The sequence below is a fragment of the Parasteatoda tepidariorum genome, chromosome 2 (genome assembly GCF_982258835.1).
Source record: "Parasteatoda tepidariorum strain Cologne lab strain chromosome 2, Ptep-v5.0, whole genome shotgun sequence".
NCBI lineage: Eukaryota > Metazoa > Arthropoda > Arachnida > Araneae > Theridiidae > Parasteatoda > Parasteatoda tepidariorum.
This window is the reverse complement of record NC_141756.1, coordinates 43,574,268-43,597,214: the sequence shown is the minus strand read 5'-3', so window position 1 is coordinate 43,597,214 and position 22,947 is coordinate 43,574,268. Positions and strand designations below refer to the sequence as shown.

The window sequence follows — 22,947 nt, the reverse complement described above, 5'->3', positions numbered from 1 at the left end:
AATAAAAGCATTAAAACTTCATTCCTTTTCATTAAATATCTTTAGTAAAGGATAAGGGTAGAAATTCTATTTTGGGACTTCAAGGCTAAAAACATGCCAATGAATAATAATTAGATTAATACTTCAAAAGAGAAGTTATTTTAAGATCTTTCACTTCCATATAAGGAAAGATTAAACGATTTGCTTTGAGTAATAAATAAATTTGATGAGGCGTAAGAATACAGAAAAAACCATATGGCTGGACTTTTTACTCTTTTTAATCATCCTATAAAATGCAGACCGCAAGATTTTGCGTGGCTTTTTGTTGTTTGTTTTGCTAATAAAAAATCCGTCAGCTTAGACGGGATATCTGTTCCCCCTCTCCCGCTTCGGAGAGGGGTTAAACTGCTATTTCACCATCGCAACTTAATAAAAGAAGATTATGCACAACTGGACTCTTCAATCATGTTGCTCTCAATACTAATTTACTAAAAAATCATTAGAAGCCGGCAGGATGTTTGCTTTGTGCAGGAAACCCCTTGAAAGAAAATTTTTGTGCAATGCTATTGTGAACTATACCTAAACTGAATGCTACTTCGTCGCCTTGGAAATCCCTGTTTCACCCTCTTTGTGTTGAAGAGAAAAAGCTTCATTGAACCGGAAGAGATCGCCTAACGCCGCCCTGAAGGTCCTGAAGGATTCCTCACCCACCCAGGAGAAAAATTGCTTCATCGGTGAATTTACGGTACCAGAATGCTTCGATTTTGCCTGAGACTGTGACAGCCATGAAAACGTTTGTGTTTACAATGCCTGTTAGTGCCCTCAGAAACAATGAAGTGTGCGATTAGTGTTTTAAAAAGTCCTAATCAAGTGTGCGAAAGTCCTAATCATGATGTTGTGAAAAAAAAGAAAGAAAAAATTGTGTTGTGAGTCGGCACCGAGTGATAAAAAAAAAAAAAAAAAAGTTTTGCGAAATCAAAACAGAAGAAGTATGTGCGCGTTTGTTATATGTGCGCGTTGTTTATTCGAAAAATTAGAGGAGCTTTTGCTCCTATGGAAAATTCCTTTATAGGAAAAAGCTTTTTTTTTCTCCTTCTTCGAAGTGTGATAAAAGTGCTTATTTTTTTTTTATTACAAAGATAAATCCCGTGCATATCTGCATTTTTTTTTTTCCTTTCTCCTTCATAATAATATGAAGTGCATTCTTGTGTTTATATTGTTTTTTTTTTATTTTTATGATATATAGTTTAATTATTATGATATAGTGCATTTATACTGCTTTTAAAATGTTTTTAAAAGAAATAGATGTGGTTCAAACGTCAATTAAAGTAACGAAGGCAAACAAAATTAAGTTATTATTTAAACTTTTGTTTCCAAATGATTTGTCTAGATTAAACCGTAACAAAATTCTTAATTTTTCAGAATTTTCTTTTGAAGCTAACACTAATGAATTTGCAACCAAACTGAAAGAAATTTGTGATACTTTTAATTTTTCGGATTTAATCAAAATTTCAGACATTCTAAATATTTCCAGTGAAGGAAATAAGGAGGAAATTGCCAAGCATATTTTAAATTGTTTATGTGATTTTAATCACTTAAAAAATTCGATCGTAAAGGAAAATCCCTCCGAAGATGAGGAGGAAACTACTCAGTTTGAGAGTAAACACACTCAAACTGATTTTGAACCACATTTACCAACTAAAACTTGTGTAAATCAATTTACACAAGTTAATTTAAATTCTATATGTACAAAAATTAGTGTTGATGAAGATATGGTGTCCGATAGTCAAAATTCTAGTAATAATATAAATAGGGAAAATGAAACAAAATTAGTAGTTAGTTTTTCAGATATTGAAGCAGTTACCCCTATGTTTAATGGAAATCGCTATGATAACATAAATTCTTGGTTTGAAAATTTTGAAACTCATGCTAATTTATTTAAATTGTCTGATATGCAAAAGTTTTTATTTGCAAAAAGATGCATGAAAGGTAACGCATTAACTTTAATTAGAAGTGAAACTCAGTTAAATTCGTATGAAAAATTAAAAAATCTTTTGCTTGAAGAATTTGGACTCAGTTGCAATAGTGCAGAAGTACATGCAATGTTGCAAAAAAGAAAACAAAGGTATAATGAAACTCTTCAAGAATATTTCCTAAAAATGAGAGAAATAGCTACTCAAAGTGATATTGATGACTTAGCTCTAATCACTTATATAATTCAAGGAATACCAGACCAAACAAATAATAAAACAGTTCTTTATGGAGCCAGTAATCTTTTTGAATTTAAACAAAAACTTAAACTTTATGAAACAATTAAAAGTGACTTGGATAAAAATAAATTTCAAGCTAATAAGGGACCATATGTTAGGAAGTTAGAAAACCCGAAATATGACATTAAGTGCTTTAAGTGTAATGCACCAGGACATAAAGCCCCGGCTTGTCCTAAAAATAAAAATGTAACCCCGAATGTGACAAAACCCAAAATACATCATACTACACAGGAGAACCCATTGAATCAATGTAAATATTGCTCAAAGAAAGGACTTTTGAATCAATTTCACATGGGCTCCACGTGTGTAAACAACCCTAGTAATGTGGTTGATGTGAACGTTCAAAATATGACAAGTAATCAATAGCAATTACTAATATCCGGATATATAGTTGAAAATGAGTACGAAAATGGATATATATAGTTGAAAATGAGTACGAAAATGGATATATAGTTGAAAATGAGTACGAAAATGGATATATAGTAGAAAATAGGTACCTAAATGGATATAAAGTGAAAAATGAATACGTAAAGGGACGTCCAAAACAAAATAAAAATGAAAAAGTAAAAGAGATATTATTGAATGTTGATACCGGGTCAACATTAAATGTAATACCAAAAGATTTGGTGTTAAAATTGAATATTCCTATTAAAAAATGTCAGGAATTAAAGGTTACCCAAACAAAAGGACAACTAACACTTAACAAAATTTGTGAGTTTCCCCTTAAATTAGGCAAAATTGTTAAGTCAGTTAAGTTTTTTGTAATTGATACTGATTTACCATATGCTTTACTTGGGTTGCAGGCTTGCAAAGAGTTTTGTTTGTTTATTGATTGTGTCGGGCCAGTTGTTACTCAATTTGGTAAGAGATTGATCACCTCTGCTAATTTTAACAGTGACAACTTATCTTTGCACATTAGACAGCACAATTCTCAAAATGTTAAGGGTAAAAATGTTGAAAAAATAAAAGTTGAAGATGTTTCAGTAAAAGTAAACATTGAAAAAAATAATGTAAAGGGTAACAAAAATAAAAGGAAAAGGACAAATAGGAAAAAGAAAAAATGTCCAAAAATTTCAAATGATTCGAAGATAGATCTAGGTAATGGGCGCACACATTATCAGGTAAATATCGACGAAAAAATAAAAAATGAAAGCAAAATAGAAAATGTGGACTTAAAAGAAATTTTAGAAAGTTATGATGATATTTTTGCAAAACATAAACACGACGTAGGAGAAATTAGAATGGAACCGCAAAGAGTCAGGTTAACCTCAGATTTACCTATATCTCTAAGGCCGTACAAAACATCCTCAAAACAACAACAAGAAATTGATTTACAAATAGAGGGATTGTTAAAAAATAACATTATAAAAGAAAGTTCATCCCCTTATGCTGCCCCAGTAACTTTAGTTTTTAAAAAAGATGAAAATAAAAAGAGTCGTTTATGTATTGACTATAGAAAACTAAATCAAATTACAAAAACAGATTCTGAACCTCTACCTTTAATACAAACTTTAATAGAAAAGTTGTCTAATAGTAGTTATTATTCTAAAATAGATTTATCACAGGGATATCATCATGTTCGTATTCATCCTGATGACACTGAGAAATTAGCATTCGCTACTCACAATGGTCTATTTGAATACTTAAGATTACCTTTTGGCTGGAAGAATGCCCCGAGCATTTTTCAACGTACAGTTCGTAGAATTTTAAATAAACATAAAATTAAATTTGCTACAAACTACTTTGATGATATCATTATATTTTCTAATTCTTATGATGAACATTTAACCCATCTTAAAAAGATTTTTGATATTTGTAAACAGGAAAACTTAAAATTAAAACTTTCAAAATGTTCATTTTTGCAAAAACAAATAGAATTTTTAGGATATGAAATTAAAAATGGAATTGTATCACCCGATAACCATAATATCGAAGTGATTAAAAAATTAGTGCCCCCTAAAAATGTAAAATCATTACAAAGATTTCTCGGATCAATAAATGTTTACAATAAATTTATTGATAATTATGCGAGTATTCGACATCCTTTAAATAACTTGTTAAAGAAAGATGTAAAATGGGTGTGGTCAGAAAAATGTCAACAATCTTTTGAACTTTTAAAAAATGCTATTATTTGTAAACCAATTTTGAAAATTTTTAACCCTAATCATGAATGTCATCTTTTTGTTGATGCATCATTAGTTGGAATTGGATGTGTGCTAAAACAGACAGATGAATGTGGTGTATTGCATCCTGTAGCTTTTCATTCTCGTTCATTAAGGGACTATGAAAAAAACTATGCAATTACAGAACTTGAATGTCTTGCTATTGTAGATTCTTTAAATAAATTCCATCATTACCTTTTTGGACAAAAATTCACCATACATACTGACCATGCTGCTTTAGTTTGGCTAAAAAATGTTAAAAATTTAAAAGGAAGATTATTTAGATGGTCATTATTGTTAAGTATGTATGAATATGATATTAAATACACAAAAGCTCTGCTAATTTTGAAGCAGATTGGCTTTCGAGAGATGCAACACATTCAATTGTCCAAAGTAATAGTAAAAATAATAATGTTCATGTTTCACATTTATTGAATTTGAGTGAAATAGTGGAAGCTCAAAGGAAAGATAACTTACAAGGTAAATTTGTTGATATCAATAATGTTTTGTGTGTACGTAAGAAAAATTTTACTAAAATAGTTGTTCCATTTTCGTTAAGATTAAAACTTCTGCAAAATGCTCATGATAAATTTAATCACCCAGGAGTACAGAAAATGATTAACTTAATAACCCCTGTTTTTTATTGGAACAACATAACTTCAGATATAACAAAATTTTGTAAACATTGTCATACGTGCCAATTAAATAAAAAACCGCGACAGAAAAGATTTGGATTATTACAATCCTTACCCCCTGTTAATCAGTCTTTTGACTTACTAGCAATAGATAGTGTTGGTGGATTGAATTACTATAATTCAACAAAGAAATATTTAACTTTAATTATTGACCACCTTACACGCTACATTTGGGCTTTTGCATCAAAATCCATTAGCTCAGAAACTTATACAAATTTTTTGCATCAAATTTTTCAAAATCAAATTCCTAAATCCTTGTTGAGTGATCGAAACGCTGCTTTTACTTCTTCTCATTTTAAAAAATTTTTGAAACATAATAAAATTCAACAATTATTGACAACTGCACATCATCCGCAGTCTAATGGCAAGGTTGAACGCCTTGGTCAAACAATAATTACCCGTTTAAAATGTAAAATTAATGAAAAACCTACTAAAACTCCCTGGCCTGTTTTGTTGAAAGATATAGTTAATACTTATAACTTAACTCCCCATTCTGTAACAAAGTTTCCACCTGCATACCTCATGCATGGTAGACTCCCCTACGAAAATCCCTTAAATGAAAAAGTCTATCCACCTGTTGAAGAAGCTAAGAAAATAGCAATTCAAAGAACTAGAGAATATCATGAAAGAAATAAAATTTATTATGATTCTAGATTTTTAGATATAGACTTTAAAAATGATGAATTAGTTCTGTTTGAAGAATTTACTTATCCTAATACGAGGAAGTTGTCACCTCCTTTTAGTGGACCGTATAAAATTCTTCAAAAAATTTCAGAAGTTAATTATAAAATAAATAAAAAGAATAATTTGAGTAAACAAAATTTTGAAATAGTACATGTTTCAAAGCTTAGGAAATATCACAACCCACAAATGTTAAAATTAAATCATGAATAGTCACCAACAGAAAATTTTTACTTTCTTCAAGGGAAGAAGTAATCCCTATATTTTTGAGAGATCCGAATCGCGTTTTGTGGAGATGTTTACCTCAGCATCAGTTAGGAGTGAGGGCGAAGTAACTTGAACTTTTTTTTTCTCAACACAGTGAGAAAAAACTCTCTAAGCTATTTTTGTTTTATCCAGTCTGGATCTCTCAATTACACAGTGCTTCATGAAATTCTGTTTTCCTCCATTTTAACGGGGAATACAGAATTTCATCTAGTAAAAAACCCCATTAACCATACAGAATCTTAAATTCTGATTAAATGACACTTAGTTGTCCATCTCTTTCACATAAAAATTGTGAATATTTTTTTTTAACCATACACAATCGTAAATTCTGATTAAATGACAATTGTTGTCCAGGTCGTTTTGCATAAAAATTTTGTATATTTTTGTGTGAAAAATTTTGAAAAGTTTTTTAGAATAGTTATATAATATGTTTAATTTTTCTTTCTGTTTAATTCACTAAATAGATAAATTGTATTATTATGTTTTTATTATTGTTGTTGCTGTAAATAATTTTTTTCACATAGTGGAAAAAGGTTATTTATAGTAGGAAAGAGGACAGTCATACCAACATTAAGTTTATGTATTCATAGTATTCTAAATTTTTTTTTGGCTTACCAAAATTTTTTTTGGGGGGGATGTAATACAAAAATTAAATACTTTTGTATTAATAAAAGCATTAAAACTTCATTCCTTTTCATTAAATATCTTTAGTAAAGGATAAGGGTAGAAATTCTATTTTGGGACTTCAAGGCTAAAAACATGCCAATGAATAATAATTAGATTAATACTTCAAAAGAGAAGTTATTTTAAGATCTTTCACTTCCATATAAGGAAAGATTAAACGATTTGCTTTGAGTAATAAATAAATTTGATGAGGCGTAAGAATACAGAAAAAACCATATGGCTGGACTTTTTACTCTTTTTAATCATCCTATAAAATGCAGACCGCAAGATTTTGCGTGGCTTTTTGTTGTTTGTTTTGCTAATAAAAAATCCGTCAGCTTAGACGGGATATCTGTTCCCCCTCTCCCGCTTCGGAGAGGGGTTAAACTGCTATTTCACCATCGCAACTTAATAAAAGAAGATTATGCACAACTGGACTCTTCAATCATGTTGCTCTCAATACTAATTTACTAAAAAATCATTATATATATATATATATATATATATATATATATATATATATATATATATATATATATATATATAAATGGAGAGAGAGAAATAGAAATCTCTTACAAATATTGATTAGGATATAAAGTTATGCTGTAATAGAATAAAAAGACAAGTTTTTGGAAAAAATTTGCGCAGATTACAAGTATTTACGATCAATCGAAAGTAATTAGAAAACATTAAAGTTTCTTTTAAAATAAAATATTTTATTTTCACCATTTGGCACAACTGTTAAATAAATGGTTCATTCAAAGTAAATTGCTATTTTAAATTCTTAGCCCAATTAAAAGGCAAAATATTTGTACGGACAAAGATAAAACATATTTGAAAACACCACATTTCCTCTTACAAAAGGAACTGCTAAAGTTTCATTTCGGCAATTCATTATTTATTGGCTTTGGAAATGCTTTCTAAAGCAATCTAAAAAGAGAAATAATTATTTAAATGCCGCAATTAATTGCAAATTTTGTTACTTTGTTTTATTCACATGGATTATAGTTTTCACTTTTTAAATTTGGTCCTTGCAGGAACGATTTCTTTTACTTAAAATTTTTGCTAATTATACAGCAAAATACTAGTATTATGATGCTGTTTACTTTTATACATTGAATAGTTACAAAGATTAATTTCTATTCTGCTCCTAATGAGTGAAAGATACTTTCTTGACAATAATTTATATGAACAGGAACTGAGACAATTTCAATTATATTCATAATGTCTTTACATGGTCACCAAATTTTTTTCATGTTACTGGTTTTGAAAATAAATATATATTTTTAGTTACTAAATATTTCTAGTAATAAATGGAAAATTAACAAGATAAATTTATTCCGTTACTTTTAGGCAATTAAAATTTATAAAATGTGCTTTTTTTCATGTTTCTTACGTCACAGTCAGTAATTAGTTTGATTATTTTTTTCAAATAAAATAGTTCTATAAATTCGAATAAAATAATTAAAGTAACGGTTTATTGTTAGAAATTAAGTAAATAAATAAATATTAAAATAAACCAATGCTTATAAAATATATTCATTGCTTAACTACAAATAATTAATTGAGAAACGCTTTAACAAAAAATAATGATTTATAATTTCTTTTTTTATCACGGAGAAAACAACTCTGGTAAAATAACTGCAATGCATGGTAATAGGATTTCTGGAAAAAAATATTAATATTGGTTAATCAATCCAAAATATGCTGTGTTACTGAGCTTTTTGGTGTTCCCATAGAACCAGAATAAGCTAAATTTTCCTATATCATGGTAGTTTTGACTAGAATATAGTAAAGTTTGACCTACTTTTGTTAGTTTGAACTACTTTATTCCTCTCTTTGATCTGTATTGCTAAATATTTTTGCCGCATTGATCTTAAAGAATATGATCATTTTTTCGATTACTTTTATTACTCTTGTCATCACTTACTTTTCAACTCACTAATAAGTATGTTGAAATGGAAAATTAAAGAATTTTATCGTTCCCACACATTTTGTAAAAAAATACAGAACTGCAAAGTAAATCTAAACATTTTATCTTTAAATTTTAATTCTCAACACTGAAACCTATTAAGTCATCTAACTGCAATGCATAAATATTGAATTTTCAACAGCCCAGATTCAGCTAATATAAGTAATTCACTGTAGTAATCTACTCCAAATAGGACTGATTACAATATCGTTGTAATACAAATACAGAATTTAATGACCGAAGTTCTCGTGATAATTTGTCAGTGAACGATAAATTGCTTGAAATCGCTGACATAGAAACTACTATACGTAAATTAGTCTTGAATAATGAAACGCTTGTACTCAAGGAAACAATAATCCTTACAATATATAACTAGTGACGCTGGTTATTCAAGATACTAGTTAAGTCAAACGCTGTTGAATTTATTTTGAAATCTGCTAATGTTAAGAAACATTAAACTACACCCGAAACTTTAACCAATAAATGGTTTTGCAAATCAGGAACGCTTTCAAATAATTTTACCATATATTTTAAATTTTTATTTAGTCTTTATTTATAGTTCCCTCATCGCATACTTATTTAAACCTATGGAATTTTAATAACAAGGATATAACTTTGTAATTTAATAACATTTTTATTTAACAAAAGATTAAAAGTACCGGCACTGAAGCACCGTAAATTTAATATTTACAACAAAAGGTTATATCCAAAAAATAAAAAAAAAACATGAATCAATGATCAAGCAAGTCTTTATATGGATTAGGAACTTGTTTAGCAAACCAACAAATTTATCTCTGTAGTGACTTATCTCTTGGTGTATTTTTTTGTTAAAAAGTCAGATTAAATATGTTAGAAAACAATTCACGTCTTCGTAGTAAAATAGAAGAAAAATATGCCTCTGCTAACATTGATGTAGCATAAATTCTCAGCACAAGGAAAAATAAGTTCTGTTATTCAAAATTACAGTTCTCCTTGCCGAAAATTTAGTAAAATATGCACTTCTGAAAAGTAAATTTAACAAAATAAACGAATTTTGTGCCATGCCCTGTGGTATTATGAAAAAAATTAAAAAATTTTTGGCATTTAACAAATTTTATCACATAATATAAATTCCTATTTTATTTTTAATTTTTAAAAATTATTACCAAAGATGTTTTGTAAGAATTACGAGCTTTTCGGTGTTGGCAGTGGAACCAGAAACATGGTAAATTTTTACACCTTTTTTGTAGTTTTAACAACATTTTTTTTCTTAGTGCATATTTTACTATTTTACTATAAAAGTTGAATTGTGACGAGGATATTATATTTTCCAGTAATATTTATCTGAAAGATTTCTTAAATTTTTCACTCTACATTTTTAATTTTTACAACGGAAAGTTTATATGTTATAACAATTTCCCAAGAATCATTAATTCCTTTTTAATCCGTTACATTTTAATTGCTCAAAATAAGATTCTTGTTTTTTATCTACATTGAGATTAGAATAAGATTTATTCTTTTTATCTTTACTTTCTTCATGTTCCAATGAATAAACAAAGAAACTTTTTTTCACTTATTATGAGAATATTTGATTCTTGGTCCATATAGCTCGGTTTAATCCTGTCCCGCCCCCCGTACTGGGCATCCAGTGAATACTATTGAAAGATCAGTTTACCATTGAAGGTCTATATAGAAGATCAAACCTATTAGGTGAAAACAGAATAAATGAAGAACTAATTTTAAGCTTTGAAAATTTATGTTTTTCTAAGAGCTATCGCTTTTAAGAAGTAAAATAGCTAATTTGTATAAATGTTACTATCTCTCAGAAAAGACTGATATAAAGTAACGGAAAAAGCATATAAATGGCATTATTGAATATTTTTGGTCATTATAGCAAGTTTTGGCAGTTTTCTGACATATCCTAATTTAAGTTGACTCGTAACCGCAGAGATCAAATATTGGATCTTAACGGAGAAATGATCCCTTACTTTTCCAATAAAACTTATTTCTAACTTACTTCTTACTATTTATATCTTTCTTTGATGAAAATATTATACATATATTACTCAGTGTGTTCTATAAATTGTATATTGAATTAAAAATAATATATTTTGCCTCTGAAATAAAAAGAAAATACAATTGTTCTTCAATTTTTAAAATGAAATAGTAAAATTTAAAAAAAAAAACAAAAAAAACTAGTAAAAGCAATATTTTTAAGTTACAAATAGCATAAACCATGATTTTTCCGTGCTTAAGACAACAAACTGGGTTAATCAAGGGTTTAAAATTTGTGGCCCAAGATTGAACGTTTGCCAGGTTAGTGTTTAGGATAGCCTCCGAAGCAGAAAAGTCAGAATTAGTATTCCAGATGGCAATGTCAAACTACAACAACAAGATAATATACTGCAATAAGAACCCAATTTTTTTATCACTGATAATAGTTTAATAGCCCACCCAACTTCCGATCAATGAGTTCCAACTTGCTTAACAAGTAAAGGCATCCAGTGAGCAATGTTGACCACACTACCACCATTAAGTCGCTGATCTCTAAGTGACGGAGTCCTGACATTCATGATTCCCTGATCAATAACTGATTTTTTGATAGCGACATATTAGGACATATTTAAGGTGACAAATCAATGTTTGAATTTTAAAAAATCAGTATTGAATACAATATTTTGAAATTATCGATGGCATTACTCTTCATTGTCTAAATAAAAAGGTTTAGAAGTAAGCTGGTTATCTTAAAACTTATACTTATAATTAAGCCGTGAAAATTTTAAAATCAAGCCGTCAATTAGTTTCAGATTTAGTGTAAAAAGTAAAAATTCATTGGATAACTGATGAGGGTAAGAAAAAGGAAGCTGGCTAGAGATTTGAGAGACTGTATAAAGATGGAAATTAGTGTGTAAAAGTACGGTTGTAAGAGACGTTAAGAGGCCATGCCATTGAAAATATTCATATAACGTAAGACATAGTTATCTGTAAAAATAATTACTTAAGTAGCGATATAGTTGTATTTTTTTACTTGCAAGAAAAAAAAACTATTGAACAATGACTGATTTATTTATTCGACATATATACTATTTATATCGAATAAATCATTGTCAAAAGTAAATACATATAAAGAATCTGTTGAAATAAGAGATGACCAGCAAGTTAAGAATGATATTAACTTAATAGGTAAAAATCATCTTACCATGCTAAGCCGTTGTTTGCCAATCTCAAGGATTGATTCATATCATTTTAATTAAAATATTTATTAAAAATAATAAAACTATTAATTAAATTCTTCCAATATGTTTTATGGTAGTAACACAGATTTCATACACAAACTTAATTTTCAAAATACTCATTTAGTTTTGGTTACTCTAAATCCACGTTAAATATTCTTAGTCAACAAGAATATTTTAGCAAAAGAGCAAAATTCTAGTTTCAAATTTTTTTCTTAATTTTAAGTAATTATTTTAATAATTTTAAAAGTATATGTTGATTGTATGCTATTTTTATATAAAATTCATTATAAAAATAAATTTACCTTATCAAAGACTTTAATATTTGTAAAACAGTAATTAATACCTTTTTATTAACGTTCTATTTTACTATTTTTATCACCGTAACAAGTTAGTATCATGGAATTAATTCATAATATAATATAGGAGAATAATACTTTTGGCTTTAAACTTTTAATTTTAAATGTTATTGTCAAGATTTTTACTTTGTATTTTAATGAAAAAAATTCACAATAATAACTGAAATTATAAAATATGATTGGTGTATTAGTTTAAAATGGTTGAAGATAACGACACCAAATGTATATTAAATATATTTGTGCATAAAATACCGTTAAATGAGCAAAACAATCTTGTTAAATGTGGAATAAAAAATAATTCATGGGTAATTACGATTTTAAATTTATGAAATTCTTCTTAATGACAAAAATTTTGGGCTAATCATTGTTAAGTATGGATTCCATTATATGTTGTATCAACCCATTAAGCGTTCACCAACATCAATAAGAAATGGTTTTAATGCTTATTTTTATACTGAGTTTGCCGAAAAAAATATTTTGTGTTTTAAATTCATTTTAATGCCTTAAGATTTTCTTGCGTCTACAGACCACAACAATTTAAGTATTTTAATAGATTAAAAATAAAATATTTAGATTCTGTAACACTGGTTAAAATTAATATTATAAATTAATATTATTCATTTCATTGCATCTATATTGACTTAAATGAAGAAATTGACTTAAAGGTACGTAAAATACTTGATTAACCCTTTAGAAATCTATTTGATTTTTTTAATATAACCTTTATTCTTTTTTAAATATAAATATCCTTCATTTTTTCCTTCGTCCATTATAAAGCTTTTTATCTCTTTTTCATGTTAAATTTTGATTTTTGTAATTTTTAACAGCTATTTTTAGGGACATAGCATCCTGAAATTGCACCTATTCTTAATTGTTTCTACAATTCATTTTCACTTTTTAAACATACGTAAAAAATTATACAATGCAATAAACATTGAACAAGGTCTTCTCACTTCGTACATTCTCTTTAACACTATATGTCTACTTAATTAAGTTGACTTATGGCCTCCTACCTAAAGGAGTGAAAATTTTCCTACAACTCCCGAAGCATGTAAGGAATCCTAGTTTCATTTCAAATCCAAATGGCAACTTTCCATTCTATGGACGTTAAGACGCTAAAAGGCTTGAAGAGATGCCTATAAGTCAAACCTTAACCGTCAGTTATAGATTTAACAGCAATTAGACTCTTAATTATTATAACTAATTCCCAATTTTATTTTATGTTGCAATTAGGCTGGGTATTTATACTATAAGTAAACTGAAATTTCCGTCTTTTAATCAACACATCACATCTGATAAATAATTTACTTTTTTTTAGAAAATAATTTTTCAAGATAAAATTGGTCACTTTTTAATGACATGACATCTAGGAATAGTCCCTATGTTTTTCAATGTAGTAGAGATATCATAGAAGTTTTAATAAATCATCGTACTCTTTAAATATCCATACAAAATGATATACTACACCAAATATTGAGTAAGGCTTTCCCTATTCGTACATTCTAAGCACGGCAAGTCTACTAAATCAAGTTTAATTGTGGCCTCTTACCTGAAGGAGCGAATATTTTCCTATCGCTGCCGAAACACTTAAAGAATTTCAATTTCACGAAAACCTAAATGGCAGCTTTCCATTGCAAATGGAATCTAGGAAGCTTAGAGGCTATGAGTTAAACCTTGATCTAGGATGAAAAAGGCTGTAGCAGTTAAACTCTAAATTATTATAACTGATTGACAATTTTATTTTTTTAAAAATTATAACTGATGACCGATAACTTGCAATTGGGCCGGGTGTTTAGATAAATGAAAGAAAATTTCCGCTTTTTTAATTCTTAACACATTGCATCAGCAGACAAATATTATTTTTTTCTTTAAACAAAATAAATTTTTATAGAAAATAGGCAATATTTTAGTGGAGTGGCATCTAGGAATTGTCACTATATATTTCAATATAGTGGGAATACCATAAAAATTTTAACAATTCATCGTACTCTTAAACATCCATGCGGAATGATATATTGCACCAAATATTGAGCAAGGTTTCCCCAATTCATACATTCTCTTAAGCACGCTAGGTCTACTCAATCAAGTTGACTTGTGGCCTCCTACCTGAAGGAGCGAATCTTTTCCTATAACTCCCGAACCAAATAAAGAATTCCAATCTCATTTAAAACCCAAATGAGAACTTTCCATTCTATGGATTCTTGGAAGCTTAAAGGCTTGAAGAAAAATCAATGAGTGTGCGACAGACAGACATTGGGTTAAGTCGGTCGTTTGAAAACTGAATAACCTTAAGAATCAAATGAATGATTCTTTACGTCTCGATCTAAGGCTCCCTTGGGTTTCCTTTTTGGGAAGAGGAATTCATGCTGGGGGAATGGAATTTCGGAACATATGATTGTGACTCTGATGGATAAGGGGAAGAATATTCTGCTTTTCCGAGGTTATAGCATCTACGCTGCAAAGCTATTTTTCCTACCCGATCATGGCTCTTCTAATGTCTTTACTCATTCAGGAATAACTAAGTTTGTTTTTCTCTTTTATGTATCTTAAAGCATTTGATTGTATTTAGTTACAGTGATTTATTAGTAATTAGTTCTGTAACATGAGTTCCAGTGAGAGTAAACATCGTTAGCAATGATTGATTGTGATAGGAAAGTTTTTAAAAATTTAGTGACAAAAGTAATCATGGGTTAAAAATAGACAGAGACTATAATGATTTATTATTTGTAAATGATAGATTTAATATTATATCTATATATATTTGGAATGATAAGAATATGACAAAAAATTAGTTTTGGTCTACTATTTATTACAACCTCGGACGTGAAATGAATTTGAATTCTATTGTATGTTCCTCCGTGCTTTGCTGTTTATGAATTTATCTTTGCATATTTTACACACATAGCGATATTTTTGCTTTCGTTATAAGTATATATAAATTTAATACTTGGACTTTTGTACTTCGTTATACTTTGGGGCTATGTTACCTTTTAAAATTAGTATTTATAAGCGAAATTTTATTGCTTCTAATGAAAAAAATGCAAGTATTTGCAATGGAAATGTAAAAAAAAACTTTTCTTCAAACGTCTTTGTAAAAATTTTCTCAGAAAAGTTTTTTTCCTAAATTTTTCTTATGAATTAAATATTTCTCTTTAAAGTCTATAAATTTAATAAATTATATGTAACTTTACTGCAATATATAGCATAAGAGTAAACTTCTTTTTCATGAAGCACCTTCGAGAATCGGCAATTTTGAAGATTTGAAGATTAAAAAAATTGATTGCGTGATTTTCGAGTAATAAATGCACTATCTTTTCTTTGAAGCAAGCAATGTCTATTTTCTTGAAATCATCTGTAGAAGAAAGTAAAATGTTCATGATAAAATGATTTGAAGAAAATGTTTTAAATGCATTCGTGGTATCAATGTAAAAATGTACCTTGAAATAACTGCAGCATAAGATTAATGTTTGTATATAATTCTAGAAAAATAGTTGATTCATCCAGATAAATTAAAGTAGACTGTGGACCCCTTCTTAAACAGCAGTTTATATGGATCTCATTCCAACCTTAGGCATTTTAAAAAGATTTTGGAACTTAAGTTCTGACTCAAGGGTATTATGGCATAAAAAATTCGGATAAAAATATATACTTAGTTTGTTCATGCAATGGTTTGTGCAGTTACAGAACTGTACATTTTTAGAATTAAAACCATGAAATGAATAAAGACTGTCAGGACTTTTAAAAATAAAATCTCTCATCTTTTGGATTGCATTGGTACCTCTGTCAGGCAACTGATGAGTGATGGAGAGACTGCCTATGACTTGCTGATGCGACTTGGTCTAGGGCTCTAGACCAAGGGGATAAGCAACAACAACAAAAATAATATCTAACAGGGCTGACAAAAGCAATAAAAATAATGAAATGAAAAAAGCATGAAACAACAATATCAGAAAAAAAAACGTCACGTGAGAATTTTTTTTTTTTCAAATTTCTGTAAGATCAGAAAGAGACAGGAATTTGGTCTGAAGAGATTGAAAAATTGTTTTTGGAAAAACTTAATGAGGTTTAATAAATAAATATATTTTTTAAATTGTCTCTATTTCCAGTTACGCGAAATCAAATTTTTACTTAAATTATTGGCGACTCTGCTGTCTAGATACACAGGAAATTTCCTACTAAAAAAATCACACGTGATGGTTTTTTTTATATTGTCGTTGCTTGCTTTCCACGTGTCATTATTTTCCTTGCTTTCGTCCCCCTTGCTTATTCCTAAAATTCTGGTCAAAGTCATTGTTAAAGCATATTCAAAAATTTTCAAACAAAAGTATAACTATATTATTTTATTTAAACAGTTTTTACTAAATGAGATGGATGAAATTGTTTACTTAAAAAATAACTAAATTTCAGACTCTATGTTGGAAGTATTTTTGGAGGCACGTTTTTACATTGAGTTTGTTTCTGTGCCTTTACAAAATATTTATTTATGTAAGTAAGTGTTGTGTAAAAGAATGGAAAATTAGAAGATTTTTCTTATAGTTTATACGAAATTGAATCAAGGACCCCACTGCCAAGGTTTGTGGAGCACCACAGATCTATGAACAATAGTTTAAAGACCTCTGTTTAAGAAATATCTTGAAAATTAGATAAAACTTAAATGTATTTGTATTGATGACTTTTGTAAAATATTTAAATAAATTAGATAAATCTATTAACAAAAATATCCAACAGAAGATATCGAGAACAGTGACAAAGAAATATAGGTACTTCATTTACATCACACTAGAGCTACACAATGGGCTATTGGTGATGGTCTCGGACATATCCCTGAAAATGATCCGTAGCCATCACATTTTCTGAGCCATCACATTCGTAGCTATCACATTCTTTCTCAATTTAGACATAGATCTGAAGGAGAAGGAAATTTTCTCCAGATCCTTGAACCCATGGTACACTGCTCAGCAACCGAAAACCGGATTTTCGATTCCACAGATTTTAGGAGCACGTATATCGCATGTACTCGGTGGGTCTTAGCGGAGTCGAGGATCGAAACCGAGTAGACTCTCCGAACCGAAGTCCGATTTACTTACCACTAGGTTACTTCCACCCAGTGAAAAAGATATTTCTATAATTTGTGTTAAAATGTTGAGATAATTACATTCAGCTTTCTAAGTATCAGATGATAATTCATAGAATGTGAATTAATAAAGGGTAACAAAATTTTACTCAACTATTGTGTACGCATGATAACTTTCACAAAATAAAAATATGTTTTACAAAAAATTTGAACAGTGTCATGATAAAAAAAACGTGCTCTTTAATGAAGATTAAAAAGAAGAATTTGTTAGAATAAATGAATAAACTATCTGGATGCATCTTAAAGGAAAGAAATTTTAATTTAATTTATTTTGTTTCCTCATTTACCAAAATAATGGTCTGAAGTAATTTTAAAAATAAGTAGCTTCCTCACATTTAAGCAGATCCGGATGCATCCTGAATGGGGAACCATTCATGAAATTAAAAAAAAAGAAGAAGAAACACCGTCAATGCTGCTTCACATAACAAAAACAAATTATTAATGCCACTTTACGACGGGAATGGTATTTTACATCCTGTCCTCTCTTCATAAAATTGTTTTTGTGAGCATTCACTTTTTCTTATGGTGAGCTGGAAGGAGAAAAAACTTTCTTCTTTTCATCAAGCACTTAGCTCCCATGAATGATGTTTCATGTCAAAGAATGAATTTTTAAAGATTTTGTGGACTACAAAAGATCTTTAGAAACTGAAAAGTATTCCAGCAGACTGGTTTAAGTCATAAAATAAAAGATTTTCTTAGTTTATTGTTTAAAAATGATATATAATAACTTTTTTAGTAAACTGCAAAGAGTGAGTAGATTTAATTTTTTTAAACTACTTACAGAATATGCAAGATAATAAATTAAATTAAAAAGGAATTTTTAACACGTAGAACAAAGAAAGGAAGTCAAGTGGCTAAATATATATATATATATATATATATATATATATATATATATATATATATATATATATATATATATATATATATATATATATATATATATATATATATATATATATATATATATATATATATATAAGCCAGCATCAATTATTAAGTTTTTATGAATGTTGCTTCATTCCAAAAAAAATGAATTTTCGAACATTTTGTGGGCCACTAAAGGTTAAAAACTATACGGGGATTTTAGAACTATTTTAAGACAGAAAATAAAATTATATTCTAGTTTAATGTTGAAAAGCAATGCTCATTCAATTTTTAGATAACTACAAAAAGAGAATAGTAAAAGGGATGCTGTTTAGCATACATTCTCTCCCATTACCTCTTCTATTTTACCCATTACCCAATTAAGTACTTTTAGATTCTTTTGTATAAGTTAGCATCCATTTTGAACCTATAAATTAATCTCTCTATGTAAGCCATAGGCTATCCATCTAATCTTGATATCCCCGGTTTGATGCTTCAAAACCTTCCAGATTTTCAGTAAAAAAAATAACTTTCAGTTAGATAAATTATTCGTTCTATAAGCTTCTTAAGTTTACACACAAGTTTGGGTGATAATTATTAAGAATATGATTAGCAGTTTAACACTTAGATGCAATGATATAAGTTCCAATTTTTGAGGAAGACACAACAGTTTAGTAATGTAACTGTTTTAAATTCTGCTTTTTGTGTTTTTAAAGTTCTAACACCCCTCTATAATAATTTCCTGTGCTCATTTGATGAATAAATAACAAAGATATAAATGAAATGCATCAGAATCATTTCAAGTTGATTTCCACGTTTTGAGTTTCGTGATATCAGCATCTCTTCTAAGCGTTTCACAAAGTATTCAATACGTCGAAACATTTTAATAATAACAACAAAAAATAATGAATGCCCAGATATAAAAAATTTATCGCTCCTAACATGAAAATATCTGCAAAGAAAATATTTGCGGAAATATTATAAGTAATTATTTACATTGTTAAATCTAATATAAAAATAATAATTTATTCAAGCTTTTGTTATATCATTAGTATAACCTCACTAATCATTAGTATAACCTCACTGTGTGTGTGTGTATGTATACCAAATATGCATACCAATAAGTTGAGAGCAAAAGATAAAACGTTAATTTTACCTCTCTTGATGACGTTATTGTAGTTAGAAGATAACTAAACTTTTTTTTTCTTTTTCCAACGTAAAATCTTTTTAATTATCTTGCAAAATTCATTTTTTTCTAGAGCTAATCTCCAGCACTGACTTGCACCATTTTACAAAACTTATTTTGAATCCATTGCAAGGATACAATATAAAAAAAAAGCAATAATTTTCTGAGAATTGTTCTTCCTAGGAAAAGGTTTTATAGCTACGACGCCTTGTACTCTTAGATTATATCTTGTGTTAACCTTTATTACTTACATAAAACGAATATCTCTGAAACTCCAGGAAATCTAAGAGCATATATTTCTTATTTTCACGCTTTTTCCAATAACTTTAAAATACTGTTGTTGCACCATGAGTTATGATTTGTTACATATTTCTTGTCGAATATTATAAGTGTTAAATTGTCATAAATGTAACTCGAAAAAATTTATAATATGAATTTTACTACCCTGGTATTAAAGTGAATAGTCAAATATTTTATAGAGCTCCGTGTAAATGCAGTCGGCAGGTGTTGGTGGTTAGATTTATGATTTAATATGTTGCTGAATTTATTTCCCTAGTATTTATTCAACAATAAATGAAATATTTTGAAGTATGGAAAATTAGGTAAGTATGGTAAGTAGCACTCACAAGAAAATTAATATATATCTACAAGTTTTCAAAATCCGTTTTTTTACATCCGTATTTTTTTAGAAAACAAAAAAAAAAATTACATTTTTGAGAAAAAAGATATTTGAAACGTATTTTTTTCTCTAATGTGAAAAAGAAAATAACACGTTTGAAATAAAGAATAATATGCAGCTAATAATAAAATAATTTAGAAGATTTTATATAAAAAGATCCTACATAAAATATTTTTTAAATATTAAAAATTTTATTTTTAAATATGATGATTTTTTTTTACTTTTGGAAATGATTCTGCAAAAATGATTATAAGCTTATAATGCAAATTATTTATGTTAGTTTTTTTTTGGAAAAAAATTCATTGCGTAGAATATTATAAGAAGAGAAATTTTATAAAAGCGAATTTTACTTTTATGCTTTACGCTCTTAGTAATCATGTGAAACTTTCACTAACTAACCCGTTTCCCGAAATAAGATATTGATTTTGCTTAGCAAAGTCTTTTAAATTTATAGGCTAATTTTTGTTTATAGGACTCTATTCCATCTCTGCCATGTTAATGATTATATAAAATGTTGTACGGTAAAACTATTTAATAATTATTACAGATTTCTATTTTTTCATATTTTATAGAAAAATTGCAATCTGCGTTAATTTTCACTGAGTTCAAATTAAAATTTCAATCCTCTTATAAGAAAAATATTTTTTTTACATGAAATATATTTCTTATATAATATACTACCCAAATATCTGTTCTTTGTACAGGGTGAAAATAAATAAACAAATAAAAACCAATACTGAGTAACACTACGAAATCCTTTCCTTAGCTAAAAGTAATTTACCTACAAAATCTTTAAATCTAAAATGCTTTTTTTTATTATTAGTTTTTCTTATCTGTTGCTTTGCGTTATGAGATTAAGCAAAACATATTTTTAGCATTTCATCTCATCAAAATATATTCAGAAGCATTTAGCTTGGTATTGCTGCTCGAAGCCAACTCATGATGGTCAGAATTTACCATAATCACGCTATTTTGTAATCTTTCCCAAATTTTAGTGTTACCGCAAAAACCTCTTTTCACAGTATCTGCATTAAGGTATTGGTTCTGTTTAATTAGGTATCAAATATATTAATATAATACATTGTACCTTTATTTGTACATCTGGTACCTATTAGAACTGTCCAATTATTATAATACCAGTTGTATCGATTGCAAAATTAATTAAGCATCATTGACGTCATAATAATATGGCGAATTTTTACATTTCTTCTAAGTGAATTAGTGCCATTTCTGCATTAATTTTGCTTAATTGCACCTCGTGTATATAGTTTATTTTTTTGATTTAGTTAGTACTTCATTTATCGTAATTGTTAATAATAACAGGTCGGTGATTTTCTTACTCTTCTCTTAAACGGATTAGAACCATTTCTGCATTATAATTGTTCCTAGTATAAAATATTTTTTAAATATTTTTAATTTGTTATCATTATCAAAATTAATTAAGCATCAATTGTATCAATAATAATCCAGCTCTTTTTTAAGTTTTTCTTAATTGATTCAATATTATTTCTCTAATTTTGCTTTATAGTGCATAGTATATATTCTCAATTAAATTACTACTTATAATCAACATTATTTAGGCATAATTGGAGTCTCCAAATATTTGATTTTTTTTACGTTTCTCACAAATTAATTAATTCTATTTCTCCATTAAATGCGCTTAATGCATAGCTTTTTTTATTTATTTCAATTAGTACATATTACCAAAATTAATTAAGCCTATTTTGGCGTCAATAATAGTTAAGCGAATTTTTACTGTCCCCCTGAGAAATAAGTACCTTAGCAAATTCCACTAATTTTGCTTTTCTATAACATGGCTAGTTTCTTAAATAAAATTTTGCCTAATCGAAAATTCAATCAAACCTCATTGGCGTCAATAAGACTAAGGAGAATTCCACTTTTATTCTAAGCAAATTTAAATTATTTCTGCAAATTATTTACCGAATTAATTTTTCTTTTCAAAAAAACTTTTTTTTCTTATTTCAAATACCGTTGATTTCAAATTCTGCGGTTTTATTGAGTCACTTTTTAGAGCATAAAAAGAAAAACTCGTGGTTTCAAACAGCTTTAGAAATACTAATTTGGTGACGTAATTCATCGATGCTATCAGGCTCTTGCTGATCATTAAATTTCTCAGACATAACTAATGAAAAATAATTTTAAATTAAATAACGTTTAAAAAAAACTCGATTTTATTAGATACCAATTATGACTAATGTTATCTTTAAAATGCTTGAAAGAAAGAAAATAATTTGCAGGTCTTATTTTTTTCATTGGTGTATTCTAAGCTAATGGAAAAAAAATCATTTTTCATGTAGCTATATCGAAGAAACTAATTAAAAATTTTGAGCGAATTTTAAGATCGAGAACAAATTTTGAGCTTTGCAGATGCTGCCCGAATTTCGGAATGCTTGAACAAACCTTTGAATTATAAGAAAAACAGACAGTCTGGCATTCATTTTGCAGTTATAGATATTTTTTATATAGAATATAGGCTATAATTTAAGTCGTTCTTAACATTTTCTTCTTTTCACATATTTTTTGGTCGTACATACTACATTTTTAAAATTTTGTCGTTACCTTTCAGATTTTCTTTTACAATTAATTGTTTATAATTTCAAATTTATTATTTAAGGCTTTTCTAAAATGTAATTTTAAAAAAAGTAAATCAAAACTTAATAGACTCCTAATACTTCTAAGGAAAGGATTACAATCTTTCAAAATATAAATTTAAATTAAAGATATGAATTAAAATTTACTGCAAATTTTCCGCTTTAAACATCACAGAAATAATACTCCTCGTGTTTGTATTTTAATTTAT

The 22,947-nt window shown here is 28.0% G+C and overlaps 1 protein-coding gene across 4 annotated transcripts in view; it reads right to left on the bottom strand.

Moving 5' to 3' along the window:
• Nucleotides 1-22,947, bottom strand: part of LOC107438595 (uncharacterized) — a 95,253-nt gene that overhangs the window by 3,677 nt on the left and 68,629 nt on the right. The window lies entirely within an intron of this gene.